We start from the raw sequence: 10790 nt of genomic DNA, 5'->3' as shown, positions 1-10790 counted from the left end.
GAAATGGACAGTGTGGGCCGGGCTGTACCTATACAGGCCCTCGAATTATAATTTTAAACTGCACCCAAATGAACTAATCACTTCTGCTGGCCCATTAGTTGAGGGGAAGAAGGGTGTCTACAGAGAAGAGAGACCCTGAACTTCATTTGTGTGTTCTGTTGTGCATCCTTGACAGCACCTGGCACAGAATCTTGGTTAGCTAAGATGGATGAAATGCAAGTACTCAGGCCCTTTGAACTAGGAGTTTTGCCTAAACTGTCCTTAACAGTTGGTGAATTCCTTTGGGGCAGCACTGTCACAAGTATACTCCTTACACTCCAAAGTTTTCTCTCCTGGATCAAACACTTAATACTGACTTTTCAGTATTGTTGAAAGAAGATGAATTTCTCAGTGATTGTTGAAGAGAGATACACATTGGTATCTGAAGCTAAAATATTAGTGGTTTAAAAAGAAGCACAACTTACCTCAATTCCTTAAGTGTTTTGTTTTATTTATTTATTTATTTATTTATAACAATTGCAAGCTGCATAAGTTGAAACTTGCCTTGTATTAGAATGCCCTAGACCCCTGGTTCTCAAAATGTGATTCTCAGTAGCCTCAGCATTCATTACCTGGGAACTTGTCAGGCAGATTCTTGGGTCCCCCTACCTTGCCCCCAGACATGCAGAATCAGAAACTTGGGATGGATCTCAGTGATGGGGATTTCAACAAGTGCTGATGCACACTAAAGATTGGGAACCATTGCCTTGCACTTACCTGTTCACATATACACAGAATGAAAGTGATCCAGAGAAGTTCACCTATAACTTTCCCCTAATTAAAAAAAACTACAGTATAGCTATTCCAAATAGACTGATGAGAAGGCCTTGTTTCAGTTTTTAGAAAATTATTTACCTTTTGTTCTCTTCAATAATTGTTACTATTCTTCAAGATAAATCTTAGACGCAGAGCAATATTACCTTTCCTGTACGAACCTCTGAGTGACTGGTGTTTGAACAGGCCAGCAAGCATGTTGTACCTCCTTCACACTGACTTGGGTTGATTAATAAAGATTCTCCCAGGAGATTTTTAATTGATGCATGAGTCATGAGCAGTGAGACAAGTGGAACTGCAAGAATAATGTAATGTATCGTATCTTAACAGCGATTTGGTCTTTGATTTTCTCAGCAGTTAATTGAATCAGGTGGAGAGAGAAGCCAGTTCACGATTTAGTAAGGGAAGCTAGCCATCCAGATGGTTAGTGTATGTGAATCAGCTTGTAAAATTTTACTTTGCTGAGAGTCCCCCAAATCTAGGAAGTGCTAAAACATCTGACAGAATTGGTTAATGTGCAACTTTGCCTTTGCAAATACAGAAGCATTTGTTGAGGCACCTGTTTCTATTACAAAGCCACAGCTGAACTCTGTACAGGTGGTATTCAGGAACATCTCATTTAGCTTTTAAAATGAAAAAATTGAGTTATTAAGCTGAAGTTATTCTGGGATTTCCGCAAAGCTCAACACACACTAAAAAGGCTATTATAATTTTTTTCCTAATAGAATACATCAGGATGACTGAATTCATCAGTCAGAATTACTGGGGAAGGGGACAGTTGGAAAAGTGACTTTGAAACAGGCACAGGTCACAGCATGTTTGTTTTTGTTTCTTATGAAGCAATTTTAAGAACTACACTTTCTGAGAACTGTCAAAGATCTATCCTTTCTCAGAAGAATATGTGCAACTTACTTTTGTTTTGCAGACAACCTACAAAGCAAACCCGCTCCCCTAACCTGTCCCCTCTGTATGGACACCATCTGCTGGCTCCTCTCAGCAGCCCTCAGCTGTCACCACCTCTTTAATGGCCTCCCGTTTCCCTATCCACATTTACCCAGGAATCTTCTCAGTGATGGCTTCCGGCCAGCGGCATCAATTCCCCAGTCTACCACTTAAACCACATTGCAAGTTCTTCATGCTATGTTATCTTGGATATACTACCTTGGCTTGTCTCCTGAGCAAGGGGCTATCCATTGCATCTGTGTGTCTCCAGCAACACTCAAGCCAGCACTGAACAATTAGTCACAATAACCTTAGTGTATAACATTCACCAAGCATGCCTTAAATGATTTACCTCTATACATTTAATTCCAACAAATCTGTATGGTAGCTAGCATTATTATCCCTACCACCTACAAATAAGAAAATTATAGAATCCATTTAATTTCTGTGTAATTCAGTGTTAGTAAGTGCAGGAAGTGGATTTGACTCATCCAGCAATCAACCATGATTCCATAGCCTATCTATTACCCTAGAAGTCACCTGAAGCAAATATTTTTATCTGATTTAGGAAAATATGACTTTTTCTAGACAGAGTTAATGTAGCATTCCTCTCCTGTTTGTTTTCGTGTCAGCCTGACATGAGTTGATGGCTGGGGCTCTACTGAGTTCGTTTCCTTGCCTAGTCTCCAGTTACCCTTCTGTGCCATCATCTTAAAGGGCATTTCCTTTCTCCAAGATGGGAATAATCATAGTATCTACTTCCTAGGGCTACTGTAAGAATAGAAGAATGAAAACATTCTCAAAACGGTGTTTTGTATATAATTCGGTAAATGGTAGTCATTATTATTAACCTTATTTTGTGGAGGAAGTGACTGGGTCTCAAGAGCATTAGGCAATTTTCTCAAAATCGCAGTGCAAGGGGTAGAACCAGATCTTGAGCCCAGGGCTCTTCCCATCACTGCTTCCAGCAGCCATGTGATGCAGGTATGGCCACTGATGGACCTCATCACATTTCTTCAGGTTACTAGTCTTCCAGAATTACATCCCAGTATCAATTCCGTGGCTGTGTATTTCACTCCTTCCCAAAGGGTTAATTAGCATACTGCAGAATGTATGCTGGTCCTAAGTGGGACTCCTTCAATTTTTAGTGCCTGCAGATTTCATAGCAGAGCCTGTTGCTAGTAGTAAGTAATGTGATCTGCTTTGGAGAAGTAAGAATCAATGGCTACTCCATGTACAGGTGAATGCTTAAAAGCCTCTTCCTTCATGCATTCTTTTGGTAAACCACCTAAGTCACACTCCTCTGCTAAGAATTTTACGTGATAATAGTACTGTTTGTGCTGCCACACAAGCTCCTAAGGAAATTCTATGTTCACTTCTACTTCAGTTCTGGGGAAAGTTTTCCCTTTATCCTTCTCCCCATGCAAGGTATAAAGATCTCCCATCCTGTGTTCATGGGGCTTAAGTTTGGAGTTGCTGAAAGGTAGGGAGTCCAAAGGCATTAGAAACATCCATACTTAGGGCAGCCCAGCACTGAGTCCCTTCTATTCCGCTCCTTTACCCATACAATGGAATATCCTTTTCTGCTTTGCACCCTCAATTCCTTTCTCTTATTGCAGCCGCCCTCACTGCAGCCCCTTTCTTGAGCTCCAACCTTATATTTTGAGTAACAGAAGAAGTGATCTGCAAGTGGGCATGTTTTAGTTCACACTTAGCTCAGCAGTTTCTTAGACTCCTTTTCAGCTTGTTTGAGGGTTGAAAGAACAAAAATGACATTTGGATGCTAGTGAGATGCAAAGAAAACAGAAATACACAGAAAACCAGCAGAGGCATTAATAGGGAAATAACCCTGCCTTGATAAGTATCTCATTAATAAGATTGTTGGGAGAGTACTCTCATTTCTTTTAGAAGAATTATTTGTAGTTTGTAAATTTAGAAATTCAAAAACCTAACATTTTTCTCTCCAAGCTCATATGTACACACACACACACACACACACACACACACACACACACACACACACACATATTTTCTCCTGCTCCATCATCACTGACTAAACAAATGTACTATCTGGTGTCTGTTTCTTTAGATAATGGGATGGTTATTTTAAAATCTATTTGAGCTGAGGTCCATCAGTTACCTCTTCTGAGTCATTAATCTTTGAGACAAGGCTTGTTGCAAGCAAACTAACTGCAGCTTTGTCCCTGAGAGTTAAGTGTGTGTCAATAATAAAATTCTAAGTGAAATTATAATTAATGCACATCCAGGTACTGAGATTTAGCAGTGCTTGATATACTTGGTAAGTACTTTAGCTTTTAAAGCTCACTTGTTGGAAGCTGGTTTAAATACTTTTTAAGCCATTGTGGAGAGAAAAGCCACTTGATCACTTTCAGCATATTAGAGGAGTTTTCAATATATTGGCAATTTGAAATCTTGTTTGGCTGGAATTTAACCATGACGATAGGAACTTGGCTTTTGTGAAGATAATTAAACCATTCTGATGGTTTCTTTGTTTTTAGCTAAAATCAACTTTGTCTTTTTTGGCAAAAGGTCAAACATCTTTTTTTCATTTTGCTATTTTTTTCCTCTTTCAGCTCTCAGATTTCATCTTTAGGAGAATCTGAAGAGAAACTTTGGGAAGAGATTATGATTTGATTAAACTAATCATGGCATAGAAGACTTTGTGCAGGAATGGGGTGGGCAGGGATTGACCAGGTAGTGCTATGAGCTATTTTTCTTTGAGCTTCAGGAACAATGTATAAATGATATAATTGTGGCATTTGAAACAGGAAGATTTAGCAATGACAGTATCACACTAGAACTGTCCACCTGGTAAGATAGTGTAGGAAGGCAAAAAAATAATTATAGTAAAAACAGATACACTGATCATGCAGAAGAAAGACAAGAAATTATCTCTGCCATGATTTAGGAGGTCCATAGTGGAGCAGCAGGGAGGTGGGGAGTGGTGGATAGACAGGTGGTGTCAGCAGTCTTTTGTAAACCTGAAGTCTAGGAACATAATGCTCACCCAGGATCCAGAGAATCTGTGTGGGACATAGCACAGGGGCCTGTCAGCAGGAGTCTCAAAATATGTAGCTGCAGGGGATAACATGGCTGAGAAGCTTCCAGAGTAAAATATAATAGTTTTGAAGCTAGTAGGAAGCTTAGAGTTCACCTAGTACCAGCTTCCACTAGAAAGGTTATGGATATCCATTATCCACAGGTCTATATATCCAGAGGGTAGGATACCTACAGCATTCTTAGCTACTTCCTAAGAATTTCCAGTGATAGGAAATTTGTTTCCTTATGAAGATAGCTTTGATCATCAGAGATCTTCCTAGATCTGAAACTGCACTTCATAGAGCCTACAGTCATTGTCTCAGGTTCTGCCCTCTGACCAGGGAGAATACAGAAACCTGTCTGTCTCCCTTCCATTAATGCTGCCTGCAGCTGCATTTACTGACAACAGCCAAATCATATATAGAATGTTAATTCATTTTGGGCACATAGTCAGCTAAAACTCTTGTTCATTCAGTGCTATTAAAATCCTTCCCCATCAACATGTGTATGATGGGTTGTTTTAAATGTAAACTAAAGATTTTAATAAATTTTCTTCTAAATATTATTATTTTTGGCTTTGTTGTGGCCTGTCTGAAATGTTTTGGTTCCATATTCTGTTGTCAGAATCTGCAGCATGTCCCATTTTGCTGCTCAAGTAATAAAGTATTTCTTACAGGTAATCATCCAAGTGGATATATTTGCAAGTGGGATAGAACCAATGGCAGAGCTCTTGGGCCCAGCAAAAAGCAACTCCCGTGATCAGACCTCTTTGAACAGATGTATTCAAGCCATGATGCCTTGAATAATACACCTTTTATCATTTTCCCCATGCTTTTCCAGTTTGACCAGAAAGGTAATATGAAATTTTGTGAAATTCTTTGCTGAAAACAAAATACTAACAACACCCTCAAAATGAAAAGTGGAAATATTTTGATATTCTTGTCCTCACTTGAAACCATAATGGCTTTTAGTGCTGATTTTTTTTAAGTACTTACAACCTGCTTTTTAATATTCCATTTTTGAAGTCTGCCAAGTATTCCATGATAAGCTCACCAGATAGTTGTGAGAGCTAATTCCTCTCAATGAGAATGTTATTCTCCTAATTCCAAACTTCAGACACTTCTCCATTCATATAACCGTGCAGAAATTTTTGCTAGTTCTCACTTCTAGTTCCTTTATAACCACAAAAAAGGCTTGAATTCATGTAAAATTTCTAGTTGTTTCTTTACCCAGTGAGGTATCATTGATATCTGACTTTCATTTATTTTAACTGCATTTGTTCTTTTCTTTCTAATTGTAAATAACATTCTTTTTTTTCCCCTTTAAACCTAATTAATATTATTCTATGTGCTTCAAGCAGTAACATATTTTCATCCTTTTTCCTTCTTAGAACACATATGTAAAAATCCTTAGAGTTGTCCTAAGCCACCTTATATTGCAGGTCATGCTACACGTTATCCTCCTGGAAGGTCACTGCTACTTTTTTGTATGTGATTCTGGTTATGCACCTCTCTTCTTATCTTTTGAACTATTTACAGTGGGGTGAGCAGAAAATACTTTACTCAGGCACCCTGGCTTATTTAGATGACTTTCTTCTTCTTCAGAATGATTGCTTAGAACTCCATAGTTAGAATTTATTTGTTTTTAGTCCTTTTTGTTTTTTAAGTGTTCTTCTCATAGAGCTAAATTCCCTTCTAGTTTCTGGACACAGTACTGTGATATCTTTTCCTGATCATTAAAAAAAAAAATCTGCTTCATCTTGGAGGAGACTGTATAAAGCACAGTGCTTAAGCAACTCAGTTCCAGATTCTAACATGCTAAGTGAACTTGGGCAAGTTATTTAACCTCCTTGTGCCTCTGTTTTCTCATCTGTAAAATTGGAATAATAGAATAACATGTCATAGGATTAAATTAGCCAAAATATATTTTAAAAATACATAGTAAAGTGCCTGGCATATACAATATAAAAATACCTCCTTTTTTACATTTTGCTTTATTGTGCTTCACAGATTTGCATTTTTTTACAAATTGAAAGTTTGTGTTAACCCTGCATCAGGCAAGTCTATCCATTTCTCCAACAGCATGTGCTTACTTAATGTCTCTGTCACATTTTGGTAATTCTCATATCAAACATTTTCATTATTATTATATTTATTATGGTGATCTGTGATCTGTGATGTTACTATTGCAGTTGTTCTGGGGTGCCAGAAACTACACCCAAAAAAGACAAATTTAATGGATAAATGTTGCGTGTTCTGACTGCTTCACAAACTGGCTGTTCCCCAACCTCTCTTCATCTCTTTGGGCCTTTCTATTCCCTGAGATACAAAAATGTTGACATTAGGCCGATTAATAATCCTATAAGTATTCAGCTGAAAGGAAGAGTCCTATGTCTGTCACTTTAAATCAAAAGCTACAGTGATGAAGGCATGCTGACAGCAGAGGTAGGCCAAAAGCTAGGCCTTTTGTACTAAGCAGCCAAGTTATGAATGCAAAGGAAAATTTCTATAAGGAAATTAAAAATGTTAATCTAATAAACACACAAATGATAAGAAATTAAAATAACTTTATTGCTGATATGGAGAAAGTTTGTGATTTGGATAGATTATCAAATCAGCCACAACATTCCGTTAAGCCAAATCCTAATCCAGAGCAAGGCCCTAATTCTCTTCAATTTTATGAAGGCTGAGAGAGATGAAAAGCTACAGAAGAAAAATCTGGAGCTAGCAAAGGTTCATTAATTGAGGTTCAAGTAAAGAAGCTGTCTCCATTATATAAAAGTGCATGGTGAAGTAGCAAGTGATGATGTAGAAGCTACAGCAAGTGAACTGGAAGGTCTGGCTAAGGTAATTGATGATGGTGGCTACACTAAACAGATTTTCAATGTAGACAAAACAGCTTTATAATGGAAGAAGAAGCCATCCCTTACTTTCATAGCTAAAGAGAAGTCAATGCTTGGCTTCAAAGCATCAAAGGACAAGCTGACTCTCTTTTTAGGGGCTGATATTAGGTGACTTTGAGTTAAAGCCAATGATCATTTACCATTTCAAAAAACTAGAGCCCTTAAGAGTAATGCTAATTCTACTCTGCCTGTGTTCTATTTATGGAAAGACAAAGCCTGGGTGATAGCACATTTGTTTACAGCCTGGCTTACTAAATATTTTAAGCCCATTGTTGAGGCTTACTACTCAGAAAAAACGATTCCTTCCAAAACATTACTGCACGTTGACAATGCACCTAGTTAACCAAGAGCTCTGATGGAGACGTACAAGAAAAACAATGTCATTTTCATGCCTGCAGCCCATTGAATCAAGGAGTAATTTTGACTTTGAAGACTTACTCTTTAAGAAATACATTTCATCCTCTTACTCCCTCTCTTGCCATGTGACACGCCTGTACCCCCTTTGCCTTCTGCCAGAAGAGTAAGCTTCCTGATGCCATCACCAAAAGTGGATGCTGGCACCACATTTCTTGTACAGTCTGAAGAACCATGAGCCAACTAAAAGTTGTTTTCTTTATAAGCTACCCAGCCTCAGGTATTCCTTTACAGCAATGCTAACAGACTAACAATGAAATCTTGTACTAAGGAATGGGACATTGCTATAAAGATACCAAAGATGTGGAAGCAGTTTTGGAACTGGGTAATATGCAGAGGCTGGAAGAGTTTGGAGGGCTCAGAAGAAGACAGGAAGATGAGGGAAAGTTTGGAATTTGTTACAGACTGGTTAAATTGCTGTGACCAAAATGCAGATAGAGATATGGACAGTGAAGGCCAGGCTGATGAGGTCTCAGATGATAATTAGAAATTTGGGGGAAACTGGAGAAAAGGTCCCCTGTTATACTTTAGCAAAGAACTAGACTGCATTGTGTCCATTCCCTGGGGCTTTGTGGAAGATCAAACCTGAGAGTGATGAACTAGGGTATCTGGCAGAAGAAATTGAGAAATTTCAGTAAAGTGGGCAAGATATGGTATAGCTGCTTCTAACAACCTATGATGAGATACAAGAGGAAAGAAATAAATTACAGTTGAAACTTGTATTTAAAAGAGAAGAAAAGTGTAAAAGTTTGGACAATTTGCAGCCCATCCATGTGGTAGAGAAGGAAAGAGCATTTTCAGGAGAGGAACCTAAGAGTGCTGTGGAGCAATTACTTGCTATAGAGATTTGCATGACAAAAAGGGAGCCAAGTGCTCATATCCAATACAAGGTTGATGAAGGCCACAAAGGCATTTCAGAAGTCTTTCATGCCATCCTTCCCATCATAGGCTCAGGCACCTATAGGAAAGAATAGTTCTGGATACCAGGCCTGGGGTGCCACTGCTGTACACTACCTTAGGAGGCTGCTTTCCTGCATCCCAGCAGCTCTAGCTCCAGCCTCAGTTCAAAGGGCCCCAAATACTGCTCAGGCCACCATTTCAGTGAGCTCAAACCATAAGCTTTGATGATTTCCTTGTGATGTTAAGCATGCAGGCACACAGAACGCAAGAGTCAAGAAGGTTTGATAGCTTCCACCTAGATTCCCAGAGGATGTATAGGAAAGCCTGGGTACCCAGACAAAAGCCTGCCACAGGGGAAGATGCCCTGTAGAGAGACTCTACGAGTAGTACCAAGGGGAAATGTGGGGTTGGAGACCTTACACAGAGTCCCCACCAGGCACTGCCTAGTGGAGATGCATGAATTGGACCACTGCCCTACAGACTTCAGAATAGTAAAACTGCCAGCACCCTGCACCTGGAAAAGCTGCAAGCACTCAACTCCAACCTGTGAGAGAAACAGGAGCAAAGGTGCCCAAGGCCTTGGGAGCCTACTTCTTGCACCAGTATGCCCTGGGCTCAGGACATGGAGTCAAAGGAGATTATTCTGGAGCTTTAAAATTTAATGCCTACCCTGCTGGGTTTCAGACTTGCATGGGGCCTGTTGCCACTTTCTTTTGGCTGATTTCTCCTTTTTGGAATAAGAACGCTTACCCAATGCCTATACCACCATTTTATTTCAGAAGTAAATAAAACGTTTTTGATTTTATAGGCTCATAGGTGGAAGGAACTTACTTTGAGTCTCAAATGAGACTTTGGACTTCTTAATTAATGCTGGAACAACTTAAGACTGGTGGTTATTGGGAAGGTCCAATAATATTTTGCAACGTGAGAAGAGCATGAGTTTTGGGGAGCCAGCAGTGGAATAATATAGTTTGGATGTTTGTGCCCTCCAAATCTCATGTTGAAATCTAATCCTCAATGTTGGATGGACATGGGGCACGGTGAGAAGTTTTGGGTAATGACGGCAGATCTCCTATGAATGGCTTGGTGCCCTTCCTGTGGTAATGAGTTCACATTATATATATATATATACATATATAATTATTTTTTTTAAAAAAAGGCTGGCACTCCCACCTTTCTCTCTTGCCCCTTTCTCACCATGTGATACACCTGCTCCCTTTTTTTGCCTTCTGCTATGACTGGAAGCTTATTGATGCTCTCACCAGAAACAGATGCTGGTACTATGCCTTTTTTTTTTTTTTTTACGTTTTTTAGAACTTTTAGCCAAAATATACCTTTTTTCCTTATAAATGAAAAAAAGATTCATAAGGCTATGGCTGCCACAGATAACGATTTCTCTCATGGCTAGGCAAAGTAAATTGTAAACCTTTTAAAGGTTTATTTTTTATTTTCAAAACTTTTAAAGGTTTTTCTACCATTTCTAGGTGGCATTAAAACACTCATGAATCATGAGAGAAGGTTAAAATGTCATTGACAGAAGTGTAGAAGAAGTTGATTTCAAACATGAGGATGATTTTGAGGTATTCAAGACTTCAGTGGAGGAAGTCACTGCAGAGATGGTGAAAATAGCAAGAAAACTAGAATTAGACATGAAGAAATGAAGTCACTAAAAATGTGACTGAGTTGCTGCAATCTCACAATAAAACTTGAAGAGATGAGAAGTTGCTTCTTATGAATGAGCAAAGAAAGTGGTTTCTTG

The sequence above is a fragment of the Sapajus apella genome, unplaced genomic scaffold, assembly GCF_009761245.1.
Source record: "Sapajus apella isolate SASKATOON/1434 unplaced genomic scaffold, GSC_monkey_1.0 scaffold81, whole genome shotgun sequence".
Lineage (NCBI taxonomy): Eukaryota > Metazoa > Chordata > Mammalia > Primates > Cebidae > Sapajus > Sapajus apella.
The sequence above is the reverse complement of the archived record's forward strand: the minus strand, read 5'-3'. Positions refer to the sequence as shown.